Consider the following 16,884-nt stretch of genomic DNA (forward strand, 5'->3'; position numbering starts at 1 on the left):
TGGCCCAAGGTTAAAGTCAGTGCATAGCTCTGCACCTGAGCTACCTACCAAGACAGATACAACATCAGAAACTCATGCTCATTCCCTGTCTACACACACACAGCCAGAAATGGTGTTTAATTCCATTTAGTCTCCAGGATATCAAGTATCCAGTACTTCTTTGTTTTGGCTAATGAAACCTTGATTTTGCTTGGAATAGCAACATGTCCAGCTCAGACTATAGACCAGAATTAATCTAAAGTAATCTTAAAGGGCCAGTTGGCACATGATCATATGACACTGACCAATGAGATCAATGGAGAACTCACTAGAATTCATTTCTGGGAAAAATGTCCCTTTCCAAATCCTGACAGAAGAGGACAGATACTATGAATATAGTTGGGTGCCCTCTCTCCCCTCCTTTTTCATGAGGTCTGGCACTTGCACAGCTATCTTGTATCTATGAGGAAACAAACAAACAATAAAAGAGGATAAGAGCTGTCACTGAGGATGATGGAATGGAAGGATAGGACAAGACATGCTACTACCCTGAGCAGCTAAGCAAATGCCAGCATCTCACATTCAAATCTCTTGTCACGTAGGAATAACAAAGCCCTGAGTTCAAGGCCTGTAGGTCAGATTCCTATTGTGGCAAAACAAATTCCGAACTGGAAGCTCTCCAAAGATTTCTTCTCTATCTTACTTTTAAATCTTGGGAATGACCTCTACATAAGAGCAGAGTAATAAAAATGAAGGAAATTTGAAGACACTTGTAGTTATTTTCTAAGCCATGGAAACTTTATGAGAAAAGTTTATCCTTCCTCACTCTCATAATCAATATTCTTTAGAATATGCAGTTGACTCTCATTGTTCACTATAGCTATAGTCTATAAAATTCCCCAGGAACACTGAATTAGTGAATACTGAACCGGTGCCCCTAAAGGAAATGGAAAGATGTAGATATAGGTATCTCATGTATTATAATCTTAAATTGATTCTGGTGGATTCTATTTTCTTTATTTTACAAAAGAATAAATGAAGTTTAGACATTTTAAGTGACTTCACTAACGAGAAGCAGTGACAGATTCAAACCCCATCAATTGGACCCACAGCTTGCACCACAGTGCAGTGCCCCTGACCTGCTCTATCCTCTGGTCATCTCTAAAGCTGAAACAAGAGTCATAGTGTTGCCTTGATGGATCTCAGCTAAGAACATAGGGGAGGGGAGCTAAGTGACTCACATTTTTCACTATTCTATCTGCAAATGACTGCAAACCATGACGTATTGATTTGGGGGTTACAGATAATATTTTTGTTTTGTTTTGTTTCAAAGTTTTATTGTAGGCTTTGCTGCTAGATACAAAATAAAAGGCATGCAACTGTCACAAGTAGAGCAGTACATACAAAGCCTAAGCTATAAAAGCCATTTCAAAATATGAACTTGCGTTTTGGAATATATTGTGTTAGAGGTTGCCCACATCAGCAGCTTCTGTACAAAATAGTAACACTTCCCTTATAAAGCAAACCAAACCCATCCATTACCTTGTAACTACTCTACCACGTCTGGTCTCTACCACCCAGATTAGTCACAACTCACTTCTGTCCCTTCATAAAAATTGGGAGGTAGGTAACCTAGAAGGTCCATCCTACACAATCACCATGCAGTCAGCCTGGATCCAGTGCTGGCTACCTGTGCCCCACAAGCACACATCCCTGTCAACAGTCTTACCTATAGCCCTTAAACAAATATGAACATGAATACTCACCAGACTCCAAAGAATCTGCATACCCTCTCAGTTTGCTTGTTGATGGGCATTCCATTTTAGCAAGTGGGTGAAGTGCAAATACAGGACCCCTGAATAATGAGAATCCATGTAACTGTATTTTTGTTCTTTTCTCATTACAATTTACTTTTCTCAGTAAAAAGTAAAATCTTGTTATACCCATTTTGAATACCTCTGCTGATAGCTTTTGCTATCAAAGTATAAGCTCATTTCCGATCTTTGCTTCTCTTCATGGTTTTTTGCATTTCCTTTAGCCTCTGTGCATGGGCACATGAACAAAGGTGCTCATACACATACAGCCATATAATAGCCACGCTATATTGTGTTCTCCAATGCATACAAGTGCTATTCAGTTATTCACTGGCCCAATTCACAAAACAGCAAGCATATGGGAGTCAGTATCTCCTAAACCAAAATTGAGTAAAAATGAAACATCACCGACTGAGGTAAAGGAGTAAATAGGGAATAACTGTAAATGGGTGTAAGGATTCTTTCTGGGGTTATGGAAATGCTCCAAAATTAGATTGTAGAGTGAAGTTGCACCACTTTGTAAATATATTAAACATTATTGAGTTGTACACTTTAGATAGGAGGACTGTGCTATGTAAATTATGCCTCAATGAATCTGTTAATAAAAACAAAGTGATGCATCAGCTATACATGCACAGGCCTGCAGAACAATGGGGGACATAATGTCACTGCTCAGGAATTTACACTCACTGGGGATTTTCTATGTACAGTTGCCACGTTCTTGGGAGGCTTTATTATTCACCTGTCACAAGAAAGCTGCAAAACTCCATGTGCTTCCATGGGTTGGAAATGTCTATTAACTTGTCAGTAAATGAAAAAGGTGAAGGGTTTTCATCTCTGCAGATGAATTGGAACAGGTGCAACGTGTCTCCAAGATCGCTAATTAAAACTACTCAGGACTTGTATTTATTTTACATGAAAAAGAGTTTTACATGTGTTTGAAAACTGTATGGAAATATAGCTTTTAAAAATTTGACTATAGAGTCAAGCTTTATTTCTGCTTTATATCACTTCATGAATGGAACCCTCGCTAGGGCATTTCTCATTTTTAGATAAATGCACTGGTTTTATATTCCACATACCAATGTAGCAAATCTAAGCTGTATTTATTAGCAAGAGGATTTTAGTCAGTGTGGGCATAAATATATGCTTTCAATTCGTACCATTTGTATTTGACTCCATAGAATGACACTAATATATTTTTATACACAATCTTTGGAGAGTCTGAGACTCTTGCCCTTCCAAATTGTGCATATTTCTTTATAGCTCAAGGAAAGAGACATACAGTGCATGGGAAAAGAAAAGAACTAGATGGATATATATTATAAATTTTTGAAAAAAGTCTGAATCTAAGTATAAGAAAACCTGTATTTGAGGAACTTATGAAATTTTAAACAAGTCACTAAGCCTATCTGTTCCTTAGATACTTAATCTCTTAAGGCCTAGCTCAAATGTCACTTCATTCACAAAGCTTTTGGAGATCTCTTTAGCTGGAATCAATATTTTCTTCTTCTATCCTCCCATAGAACTGTGCACCTTGAGTATATTATATAGCATAGAGGAAGATGTGGGGAGCAGGCAGCAAGTTGAGAGACAGTGTAGTTTGAATTCTGCAACCAGGGTCAGAGTATCTGAGATGAAAGCGGAGCCTTATCCCTTACTAGCTATGTAACCTTGGAGAAGATTCTTTAGATTTCTTGTCTACCAAATTAGAGCTATAATGGTACTTGCCTTAGCCAGTTTTGTTGGGAGGGTTAAGTGGGAGAAGCCAAGGAAAATGCCTTGAATTATGCCTGGGATAATGTAATTGATCCATAAACAATGGTGTTGATATTAGTTATCAGGAAGGCATTGTAACATAGTAAAAGAAAGAAGAAAGAAAAAGAAAGAAAGAAGAAAGAAAGAAAGAAAGAAAGAAAGAAAGAAAGAAAGAAAGAAAAGAAAAGAAAAGAAAAGAAAAGAAAAGAAAAGAAAAGAAAAGAAAAGAAAGAAAAGAAAAAAAAGAAAAGAAAAAAAAGAAAAGAAAAGAAAAGAAAAGAAAAGAGAAATTTAAAAAGGGAAATTGGATTAAGTCCTGACTCAACAAGTTGCTAGCCATGTGATCTAGGAAAATCAGTTAACTTTGTGTTAATTCCCTCATCAATAACGTTTTATATATAAAGATGATAAGGATCCAAAACAGTGGAGTGTGTGAACATGTTTTACAAGTGATATAGCACTGTTCAAGTATTAGACATTATTTGGAGGAAATTGGGTATTAAAAAATCTGTGGTCAATTAGACCTGGACTTAAATTTAGGAATCATCCTTCACTAACCTTCTTAGTAAATTACTTGTCTTTGTGCATCAGTTTGTTAATGTCCATGACAAATGGATTGTTACTGAAAACATTAAATTACATGATATTTTAGCTACTGAACCCATGGCTTATATAGCAGGAATCAAATTGCATAATGTCATTCATTAACACAATTTGTTTTGTTATTTATGCATATGTCTGTCTGGTTTCCTGGACTCAAAAACTATACAGTGCTCTGTTTTGCACATTCCAAAGGCCCTTGAACAAACCCATACAACAAGGAAGATTTCAGCCACATCTTGAGTTGCTGGACAAAAAAGCTTTTACCCTCCAGGCTTTAGATAGAAAACCAAAAGATTCTGGGATAGGTTTCCCTTGTCATTCCTCAGGTTTTGAAAAGAAAATGAAATGAATCAACAAATAAAAAAGTATTCTGACCATTTCCAAGGCCATTAATATAAAGATATTTTATTGTACAACGGCTGTTCCAATGTCAGGACCCTCCATACTTGCCTGTTATCTGGCTTGCCCTGAGTTTTTCTTTAGCCTGACCACCAATGAGTGAATAGAATCTCCTGGCATTGTGTGAGTCATGGCAGGAATGAGCAGTCAGCCTCCTTATTTATGTTGAAGAAAGCAGATCATCTTTAAGAAATGTACTATTACTTCAGTGTAACCACCAGTCTACCAGCTAGAGGTGGTCTTGAACTTATCATTATTAGTACTGATCCCTTTTCTTGTCCTTAGCCCAAGTTATTGAGAAGCAGTGAAAGGCACAAGGCCAAGCCTTGTCTGAAATGGTTCCTCCCTGGCCAGATAGATTCTGGCTGGGGCCTGTCTGTAGTTAGCAGGCTTATGAAACAGTGTAAAATGTGGAAAAGAAGATCACGGGCTTATAATTTGGTTTTGGGTAGAAGAATAAGAATAAAGATGCAAATCATATGTCAAAAAGAAAAATATTTAGTTTTTATACATAATTTCCTTGATACTAGGCAGCAACTGATAATCTTGAATTTACAGTGGAATATTCCTGAGCTCAACACAAAGTAACCACTGGTGGCTTTCTCTTGGTAGCTCTGCAAAACCAAAGATCATTTCTTTTTATTCGAATTTATTTATTTATTTATTTATTTATTTATTTATTTATTTATTATTTATTTATTTGATGGAGCAAGAGCATGAACAGGGGGAGTAGCAAACAGAAGAAGAAGGAGAAGCAGGCTCCCTGCTGGGCAAGGAACAGGACACAGGACTCCATCTCAGGATCCTGGGATCATGACCTGAGCTGAAGGCAGTCGCTTAACGAACTGAGCCACCCAGGTGCTCCCCCAAAGATCATTTCTGTCTGCCTCTCTGGCCTCTCTTCCAGGGTTACTCTTTTTCCTAAACCCTTTACCATGTCACATCTTACAGCCCCCAACAGTCAGCTAAAATTTTAAACAAATGGAAGACTCAGTAAACAGTAGCAGAAACAATTCAATGGCAGTGTCTCTCTGTGCCGCTGGCTGATGTTCACAGAATGAACAATGAAGTAAGAGTCAAAAAAAAAAAAAAAAAAAAGTAAGGAAAAAGAAAAAAAAAAAAAAAACAAGGGAAAGGACAAGAAAAGCTGCCACATTTAGTAACATGTAATAATCATGCAATCAATTCAGACTCAACTGGTCAACCCACATCTTTCCGGAAGAAGAGACCTGGACCATTTTCAAGTTCTGTTTATGTGCCCACAGGAAGCAGGGTTATAAATATCCCCTGATGTACCATTTGAGCAGCTGGCCAGTCCCAGGGAGTTTCAAACATTAAACATTAATTTCCCCACCTTCTGGCTCTTCCTATTCTGTGTCCTCTCCTTGTTCTCCCTCTCAAGGCAGAATGAAACTAGGTTCTGAGTTGCACTGTGGAAAGACAAAAGAGTTTCTGCAGCTTGTAGTTTATTCTATCTGGGGAAGCAGCACAGACTTCAGGTGCTCGGGGAAGCCATCTGTAGCTCTTGAGGCGACAGAACTAGGCTGAGAATGAATGCTTTCTGGCTTCTCTGCCTCCAGCTGGAAAGACCACTGAGGAAGCCCATCTTGCAGCACTGCCTGCAGAATTGTCTTTATCCATCCCATCTGCTGTCTCCCAGTGATGGAGAGCTGCCTAAAATGTCCCAGAAACTGAGGGAAGGGCTGCCAGGGTTCCCTCCAGAGAGGCATTGCAGACTGTATTTTCCAGGTAAATCATGGAATGCTGGTATGTATGTACCTGCCATGCATGCTCAGGGTACCTAAGCCTGAGCCTGGGGCAGAGGTTCAGATACAGGTCTGAGCATCTCAGGTGGAAAGGGAGGGATCCTTTCAGGTGTACCAGGAGAAGAGAAGTGGAAACACATGAGGCTGCTTTTGAAGTATGCAAACCATAGACCAAATTCTACTCCGTGAAATCACAAAACAAACCACAGCAACTTTTAGCTACAAATGTGGATGTAATCTGACTGAGATGAAATAGAAATCTCAAAAGTATACACAAAGGAAAGCCTAATAATGTCATGGGGAATGTGAAAAAGGAATGAAGAGGAGCTGAGGAGAGAGAAAGGAAAGTGAGCAAGGAAGGGAGGGAGATGTACTTATCCTGTGCAACGCAATCTCTGGGGAACAGGGACCTTCATCTCCTTGCCCACTGCTTATCAAGGCACATGAGAGAAGCAAAGCACAGTCTGCTCTTTGTGTGGTTTTTCATCATTTTTTTTCAGTGTGTTCTGATTGAACCAAAGCCTCCATGTGGCACGCTAACAATACCCTTTACCCTCCTTTTATCCAGCCTGTTCTCCAGACTTGTCATTATTTCTCAGGCCCCACGTGTTGGGTCCCTTTCATCTTTTCTCAGAAATGATTACCTTCAGACCTGTTTGTGAAAAAGCTATGACATAGCACATAAAACCCAAGACCTTTCAAACAGACCACCTTGAAAAATCCTTGTTAGTACGACACAGGGACCTTCTGGATTAATATTTGCTGTATATCATTATCACAAGATGAGTAGTAAGGTACCTCCAGGCACATTTACTTGTAAGACCTTGGGAAAGAAGAATCTGAGATGCGAATCCAGTTTATGCTTCTGTAGAGAATAAATATTTCTCTTTTTGGTAAATTTATATATAACCTACTTCTAATAACAACTTGGATGTCTTACAAAAAAGACCTTGTTAAAGAATAGGCATAGATAGTTAGAATAACAAAAATGGAGAAGGATATTAATATACCAAAAATATGACCTAATATATTAACAAAGCATTGCATTTAGCTTCCTGGAAGCCAAAGCAAAAGAAATTTATATATAAACTTATATATTATTTATATATAACTATATAAAAATGTTTACAAATAAATTTATAAAATGATGTATATACTATATATGTGATACCTGATTATTTGTAGTTGATAAACAAAATCATAATAGTTAATTAAAGGGGACAAATATTTCTGGAAGTAAATTCTAAAATATGTTTCAATATATTTAGATACCTTTAGTTAGATAAATTAGCATATGAGGTAAATAAAGTCATGGGAATACTTGTGTGTGTGTGGCTTTGAAAACCATCTTGGACTTCAAATTTATTCCTCATACATTTGTGCGTATGTGTAAAGGCTCTTAAAACACAGTGTTATCAAGCTGGAAATGTTCTATTTCAGAATTAGCATGGAGGATCTTTTAAATGTGCCCATTCTTCCCATCTCCCAGAAAATTCTGATTTGAAGGATGTAACAGTAAGGTATTTGTTCTTAGGAATGTTATTGAATTAGCAGGGAGAAGTGGAAAGAAAGTAACAGCCACTGGAGACAGCCTTGCTGTTCTTTAAACTAGGCTGGTGTAATCTGTAGGATATGTCTGATTTTAGCTTTCTTAGGATACTTTCAAATATAACTCATATCCTGGATTTGTTCTGTCCCATTAAGGTATCTTAGTTTCTACCTCATTGTCCCAATTACTAAAAACTTTATTTTTTCTGAGCTATGCATTGCTAGTTTGACTCAAAATGTTATTCTAAAGAATCAAAGAGTAGAAGAAGAGGTTTCTTTCTTTAAATGGTCTTTGACATAAGTCCTCTTCATTATCAGTTCTTGAGTGGGATATTTGTCAATGCTTCATCCATGGCATCACTATGAGCTTTCAGTAAAGTTCTACAAACCTAATCTCGGAGCATGAAACCCATTAACAAAGGATGCGACTATAGGCAATGAGGCTAAAATTTAATAATGACGGTCATTTATAGATGTCTACTAATATCTATGAATATATAATTTCACCAACAAACCCTATGAGACCAGTATTGCTACCTTGTTTTCGGATGAGTAAACTAAGTGATTTTCCCATGTATCATGCACCAAATAGATGATAGAGGACATTCTGGGCAGAGCCATAGATCTCAGCAATTATTAGGCTGAACTTGTGCTACCTTATGTATCCCTATTTGTCATGGTCTTATTTACACACCAGATAGAACCTATTTTGAAAAGCACTTTAAAGCCAGGTCAAGGCTTTAAAATCTGTGCCCATATTCTAAGGATATCCCCACTGATTATCAATGAAAGGCAGGGCCCCATTCATTGAATTAATTTCTCAACTTGAGGGTATCTGTAGTTATACTGTAGCTTTGCTGCTAGAGAAGCATAGATCCTGGAGTCACACTGTCCATGTTCAAATCCTGCCCTGACACTTTTTAGCTTTGTGACTCCACTCAAGTTAGTGTCTCTATGCCTCAGTTTTCTTTCTAATAATATGACAGTAACTATGGTGCTTATCTTAGAGGTTTCTTGTGGAGATTGAATGTGTTTTTATAGGTACAGTATTTATAAAATATCCAGCACAGAGTATGCATTCAATAAGCACTGTTTTTAGTATTTTTTTTTCTATTGACATTAATCTATTTGTCAATTTATTTGGACATCACACTAGCCATGTTTTTTTTTCTGAAGAACATGCTTTTTAGTGTGGACCTGTGAGTTCAGTGATACTTGAGGTAGCATCAAAGCCCTACCAGGGCTCACAAAATGCAAACCTTTACCAAGCTACAAAGGAAAACGCTATCTCTGTATTTCTCCTCCAAGCGTTGCTGCGCCTTCTGTCTCATAAGTCATAGCATCTGAACGAGGGAAACTTTCTCCCTGGCTCAGTCTCTCTTCCTTTCTCTTACTCTCTCAAACAAACACACAGAATTTCTTACAAGATATTTTTCTTTCTATATCACATTCTCCTTTTTTATGTTTCCCAATTTTAAATTTAAAAGACTACCTATGCTGGGAATTGTTCAGTGATGTTGATTTATGAAACTTATGCAAAAAAGGACAGTCTTACCGATGCACATATCTATTTGGCAAGGCAGCAGTGATTTATAAAAAGACAGGCTGGTGACACTCACATAAAGGCAGCTTTCATGTGGCAAGTGTAAAGGCAAAAAGAAAACCTGTTACCAATTGAATGACAAAATCTTTTGCTATTTTAAGAGGAGAGTAATTGCCACCAGAGCTTCAACTTGAAGTCCACCTGTGGAGAAGGTGCCATCTAAGTTGGGGCACCCAAGGGGAGCTTGTTTTAGCTGTCCTTAATCTCTGAAGCTCAGTATCAGGTTAGGTTGGCTGGTTTTTGTTGAATCACTGTTTATAGGTCTGCCAGCCATGAGCTTCTCACAACCTGACTGAAGCTCTATACATTTTATAGTTTTTTTTTCATCTAGACTACACAGTAGAGAAATGCTATGTAATATCAAGCTTCTTTTATTTATCTTAGAAGAATATGTTTCAAATTTTGTAAGATGTGCCCTATGAAAACTAGACTTGGGAAATTAGATTTCACTCATTAGGTTTTCTGGACTATTTTCCAGTGTACTAATCTCAATCATTATTGGTCTTCTTCCTGAGAATCAGTGTTGTGCAGCACAAACAGGAGTCCAGCTTTATCTCCAGACCTTTCCCTGGCAATGAACAACATATCAGACAGAATGGCTGTGGTGAATTGTCAAATCCTTTCAATGACTGCAGAACATCCCACACATTGAATGGAAGTGGCTGCATGAATGCTTCTACCTGTCACATCAGTTAAAAGTTCACTCTTGCATTCTTCCCACCTGTATGTGTCAAGATAGGCTTGGTGCCATAGATTGAATGTTTAGGTCCTCCCATAATATGTTGGTTAACCACAGTTGCAACAATATCCATCAACAAAGGTTATTTCCTGCTCAGGCTGCATGTTTGTAATGGGTCAGGTGAAGCTCAGTTCTATATCATCTTCACTCTCAGGGCCATGTTAATAGAAACACCTCTATCTTGAATTTTTCCAGTCTTGTAGTAGAAGGAAAAGGAATCATGCTAAAAAACTATGAAAATAGCTACTCAGAAGTGACACACATTTCTGTTCAAATTTCTTTAGCTGAAGCAAGGCATATAGTCAATATGTACCAGTCAGTAATCCTCCCTTAAGGAGGGAGCACCATTGGGATGGAAATGGAATCTTTTCTATGACAGAGAACTAACATGATCCCTCAGGTTATGATGAGAACACAAAGAAGCAGGAGCAAAATGGCCACTGCAACATCCTAAAACTGGTCCTTAGGGTAACATGTGTCTGTGTAGTGGACTGTTTAGGGAAAACTATTTTGTGATGAACATCAACTCTGGAAATTTCTAGAAAGGAGGAAAGCATATTTAGCATAAGTTCATTATGTGCACAGGTTAAGAATTTTAGCAGTTCAGGAAAGAAATAATGACTGGTTTAAACTGTTAGACTCTGTGAGAATCTTCCCAGAATAGTTTTTGCAGAGGAAAAAGGGCATCAACAAAATCAGAGCCTGGGCTCTGCTTGAAATCAACTCTTTGCTATCCTGATGACCAGTAATGTCAAAGATGACATCCCTCTTGAGAAGGAAATTGCCCTGTATGGTCAGCAATAGATAGGACTGTGCAAGGAACTGACTGAGGGAAATGTTTTACTACAATAAGAAGCACCAGACATTTCCACAATGAATGGAAATTCCTTTTCCTTCCAAAAAGGAAAGCTGCAGCTGAGAGTGGGTGAATGTGAATCACAGAGAGAGAACAGAAAACACTAAGAAATGGAAAAATAAAGGAAACTGAGAAGTTTAGGTTGGCAGTAGGAGGAAATTCTAGGTGGGGTGAGGGCCTCAGACAAAATAAAACTGGACAAGAACTGGAAGATGATAAGGCATAAGATGAAGGAGAATATATTCTTTACTCAAAAATCTTGGCAATACTAAAAAAGGGGGGAGGATTGTGAGTAGTAGTGAGAATAGCAGGTTCACTTTCTCAAGTCAATAAAATCTTCAAATCCTTCTATGGCAGACTCTGTGCCAGGTCCTGAGAATGGAAAGTCGAATAATGCACAGACCCTGACCTCCAGAAGCTTATATCCTAATATGGGTGATGGTCAATAAATAGAAAAATTCAATATTATGATTAAGTACAAACAGAATTAAATTCAAGATGGTATTAGAACACAGGAGGATGGCATCTAGGTAAACAGAGACGGGCGTAATAGAGGAAGATGAAGAAAGATTTCCTGGGATGGTAGTACTTGACTATCATATTGGAAGATAAATAAGACTTAACTATAAAGGGGACAATTAGAAAATTTGCACCTCTTTGCATAGCAAGGAGCAGGTGCAAGTGCATAGAGATATCAGAGCCATTGAATAGAAGGCTACATTCAGGGAACTCAGTACAAGATGTGTGGCTGAAGCTCAGGGGATGAGTGGAGAGCACTCAAATGTGAATCACAGGCCAGGGTCCTTGTGTTAGCTCTGCCACTAATAAGCTGAAAGTTGAGCCAAGATTCAACTTCTCAGCCTCGGTTTTATTTATGGGAAAAAAGGAAGGTAGTGGTGTCTAAGATCCCCTCAAAACCCAATATTATAAAAGGTCAAAGCCAAGAATTTTCAGTGAAAGGCTAGACATCTGCAGCACTTTATTAATTAGCTGTTAGAGCAAAGGCAGTAAAGAGGAAAAATACTAAGTTCTGAAGAAGGAAGCTCAAAAGTTGTTCAGGGCATTTATTTTTTAACTCCAACTTCCCACATGCAGCATCCTTTCTACTCCCTTCCTGAAAAGATTATGTTTGGGAGCACATTATGACTGGGGGCACCATTTTTTTAGTGACAGGCCACTCTAATGTCTGGAAATGCCCCTTAGACTGTGCTGAAAGATTATAGATGAGGCATGGCAGTCACTGCAACATCTCCAAATTCCCCCACAGGTGCTTGAGAGATGTCTCCATGTGAAGGATTGATTGCAAAGAATAGGAGCACTGAACATTTCCACCAGAAAAAGGAAAGTGGAGCAAGAGTGAGCAAACATGGATTGCAGAAGTAGAAAAAGAAAGGAAGTTGAGAATCTGAGGTTGAAGAAAGAAGAGGGGACACCGATTAAGGTAAAGATAGCAGAGAATAAAGCTAGAGAACGGTGGATGAAAAAGAACCAAGGTGAAGGAGAATGTATTTTTCACCCATAAAGTTCAGTAATGCTTTTAGAATTGCAAATATGCATTTAAATTTAATAATACAATTATGGTATATTAAATGTCAAATGACTGTTACAGAAAAGCACTTAAAATTAATACATATGCATGAGATAAATCCTGTCTAGTTGTCAAGGTCTGAATTCAAAGTTACATAAGCCAGGTTTTTGCACTGAATTTTCTTACAGCTTAAGGTTGCAAAGATCTATGAATTTCATTGGTATTTAACAAAGAAGCCTGAGCAAAGCTTAGTTAGAACCAAGAGAAAAGATGAGTGTCCAGACAGTGAAGAGCCAAGCCCATATGCTATTCAAATCAAAGTAAAATTGAAGGTCATGATAGTCTTCATCATTCTTGTCATTATCATCACCATCATGATTGACAAATGGTTATTGAAGTCCCTAAGTATAGCTCTGTATTACCAACATGTCCTCCTTTCTTTCCTTCCTTCCTTAAAATAAATACTATGTTAACTATAAGTATATATAAGTAAAATTTATAAATATATAATAATATATAATTTATAAATATATAAATTTTTATAAATGTGTATTTTATATATTGAATATTATATATTATAACATGTGATTATATATATATAGACATATATATATGTGTGTACATATATATTTAGTTTGTTAGTTTTAGTCCTAAAGATATGTAATAAATTGTATTCAGGAAAGAGTGAAAGTTTTTTGTCACCATCAATATCCCTCCACCAATTCTACATTTCAGATGTAACTACTTTGTGATTTTTGATTATTTTTCTTCAATGAAATCTTTTTCAATAAATTTGTGGAATACTTCTAGAGACCCATAATTTTGTTAAGAAGCTAACAATGGACAGTGGGTAGGCACAACAAGCATGGTTCACACACGTGTATGCTGTGAACAGTGGGGTTCTGTGAGAGGGTCACCATATTCCTATGACTGGAGATTCTTGGAGAACATCTCTCCTGAGATTATTATCTTTTTTTTTGAAGTTTCTCAGTTCCTTACCTTACTGGTTGCCAACAGGGGGCTGCTCTCATTCCCTGAATGATACCTATATTCTTGATACATGATTCCCTTTATCTCTTTATCTAAGGTAAACTGTGCCATGTACACAAGGAGAGTGAGCAGAATGTCTGGAGGTTACCTCAGAATTCTGCCTACCATAAAACTTGTTTTGGACGACTGAGTGGCTCAATGGTTAAGTGTCTGCCTTTGGCTCAGGGCATGATTCTGGAGACCCAGGATCGAGTCTCACATCAGGTTCCCTGCATGAAGCCTGTTTCTGCCTCTGTCTGTGTCTCTTCCTCTCTCTCTCCTCTCTCTTTCTACCTGTCTCTCATAAATACATAAATAAAATCTTAGAAAAAAAAAACATGTTCTTTGGACTTTGGAACCAATACAAAATAAAATATAGGAGGTGACTATGAAACTGATGAAGCTGATTATAAAATGTGGTCTTTGAACTGTGACAGAATGGACCTACAGATATTCCCTCACCAAATTAAACCCCGTTATTTTTCCCTGACAACATGTACAATTTCAGGCCTCCCCAGAACAGGAAGACACTAATTTAATGAACATATCTCACGGCAGAAGAGTAAGCCAGAATGCACCTTCTCCATAACCAGGCAAATCTGAGAGTCAGAAACCAAAAAAAAAAAAAAAAAAAATGAGAGGACTGAATCATTCTGATCCCTGAAATAGTTCATGTATTCCTCCATGTTCTCTCTTTCAGCATAATTGAGCAGAGCAAGAGGATAGAATCAGAAAATGGAAGAAGTATGAATTGCCAAGTCCAATGACCCACAGTGGACTTTTTTGTGAGTGAAGATTGAACTATTTTTTTGCATGCAACCACTAAGATTCAAGGTAGTTCATTATAGTATCTAACAGTGAGTTATCTGACAAATGGCCAAAAGATTCTTTATAAATTAGCATACTTTGGCAGTCTTATCTCCAGTCATACACTCCATATGCCTTCACATCTTTATTCCATTGCTAATGTTGTTACCTTAATCATTGCTTGAAAAATATTCAGCCAATGACAACTGGAATATTGTTTCTCCCCATTCTCCTTATTATCTCTTTCTGCATCTATAATTCAGAGTCAAAATTCAGTACCATTGTAGTAGCATCGTATGGTGATACATGGTAGCTACACTTGGAGAGAGCATAGCATAATTAATAGAGTTGCCAAATCACTATGTTATATGCCTGAAACTACTGTAACCTTCTGTATCAACTGTATTTCAATTTTTAAATGCAATACATGGGGCACCTGGGTGGCCCAGTTGATTAAGCATCTGACTCTGGATTTTGGCTCAGGTCATGATCTCAGATTTGTAGGATTGAGCCCCGTATTGGGCTCCATGCCCTGGGTGTGGAGCCTGCTTGAGATTTTTCTCTCCCTCTCCTCTGTCTTTTCTCTCTCTCTCTCTTTCTCTTAAAAAAAATGCATTATCATTATTAAAAATCCAACTTTTAAAAATAACCTGACCCAAAATATTAATGCTTCCAAGTATTAATATATACCATAAATCTATTAATTAAAATATATGAGAAAAGGGCAAATAAAAAGAATATCATCTTTAACATCTAAATATATATCAAAATTAATGTTCATGTCTTTTGCCCATTTCATAATTGGATTGTTTGTTTCTTAGGTATTGAGTTAATAAGTCCTTTATAGATCTTGGATACTAGTCCTTTATCTAATATGTCATTTGCAAATATCTTCTCCCATTCTGTAGGTTGTTTTTTAGTTTTGTTGACTTTTTTTTTTTTCTGTGCAGAAGCTTTTTATCTTGATGAAGTCCCAATAATTCATTTTTACTTTTGTTTCCCTTCCCTTCATAGATATATCTTGCAAGAAATTGCTGAGGCCAAGTTCAAAAAGCATGTTGCCTGTGTTCTTCTCTAGGATTTTGATTAATTATTGTCTCACATTTAGATCTTTTATCCATTTTGAGTTTATCTTTATGTATAGTGAGAGAATGGTCTAATTTCATTCTTCTGCACATGGCTGTCCAATTTTCCCAGCACCATCTATTGAAGAGACTATCCTTTTTCCCGTGGATAGTCTTTCCTGCTTTGTCAAATATTAGTTGACCATAGAGTTGAGGGCCCAATTCTGGGTTCTCTATTCTGTTCCATTGATCTATGTATCTGTTTTTGTGCCAGTACAGTGTTTTCTTGATGATCACAGCTTTGTAGTATAACTTGAAATCCAGCATTGTGATGCCTCCAGCTTAGTTTTCTTTTTCAATATTCCCCTTGCTATTCGGGGTCTTTTCTGATTCCACACAAATCTTAATATTATTTCACCAAAGAAGACATATACATGGTCAACAAGCACATGAGGAAATGCTCTGCATCACTTGCCATCAAGGAAATACAAATCAAAACCACAGTGAGATACCACCTCACACCAGTGAAAATGGTGAAAATTAACAAGACAGAAAACAACAAATGTTGGAGAGGATGTGGAGAAAGGGGAACCTCTTGCACTATTGGTGGGAATGTGAGCTGGTACAGCCACTCTGGAAAACTGTGTGAAAGTTCCTCAAAGAGTTAAAAATAGACCTGCCCTACAACCCAGCAATTGCACTACTGGGGATTTACCCCAAAGATATAGACACAGTGAAAAGCCGGGACACCTGCACCCCAATGTTTATAGCAGCAACGTCCACAATAGCCAAACTGTGGAAGGAGCCTCGATGCCCATCAAAAGATAAATAGATAAAGAAGCTGTGGTCTGTCTATACAATGGAATATTACTCAGCTGTTAGAAACGACCAATACCCACCATTTGCTTCGATGTGGATGGAACTGGAGGGTATTATACTGAGTGAAGTAAGTTAATTGGAGAAGGACAATCATTATATTGTTTCACTCATATGAGGAATATAAGAAATAGTGAAAAGGATTATAAGGGAAAGGAAGGAAAATGAGTGGGAAAAATTAGAGAGGGTGACAAAACATGAGAGACTCCTAACTCTGGGAAACGAACAGGGGAAGCGGAAGGAGAGGTGGGCAGAGGGATGGTGTGACTGGGGGTGATGGGTGCTGAGGAGGCACTAGGCAGGATGACCACTGGGTGTTATACTATATGTTGGCAAATTGAACTTCAATTTAAAAATATATATTAAATAAATAAATACATAAAAAAATAAGTATATGGCAATAATAAAGGATTTCAAATCAATGAGTAAAAATAATACAGTTAAAACATTATGTTGGGGACACCTGGGTGGCTCAGCAGTTTAGCAACTGCCTTTAGCCCTGGGTGTATTCCTGG

The 16,884-nt window shown here is 37.5% G+C and overlaps 1 long non-coding RNA gene across 1 annotated transcript in view; it reads left to right on the forward strand.

Moving 5' to 3' along the window:
- The window catches only part of LOC140600022 (uncharacterized), a 252,732-nt gene extending 236,050 nt beyond the window's left edge, over window positions 1–16,682 (forward strand). The window contains exons 3-5 of the long non-coding RNA XR_012003209.1: window positions 12,333–12,506; window positions 14,323–14,407; window positions 15,444–16,682. This is a non-coding gene — a long non-coding RNA (uncharacterized lncRNA). The remainder of the gene's footprint in view (window positions 1–12,332; window positions 12,507–14,322; window positions 14,408–15,443) is intronic.
- Window positions 16,683–16,884: the final 202 nt, after the last annotated feature.

This window comes from Vulpes vulpes, chromosome 8 (assembly GCF_048418805.1).
Source record: "Vulpes vulpes isolate BD-2025 chromosome 8, VulVul3, whole genome shotgun sequence".
Lineage (NCBI taxonomy): Eukaryota > Metazoa > Chordata > Mammalia > Carnivora > Canidae > Vulpes > Vulpes vulpes.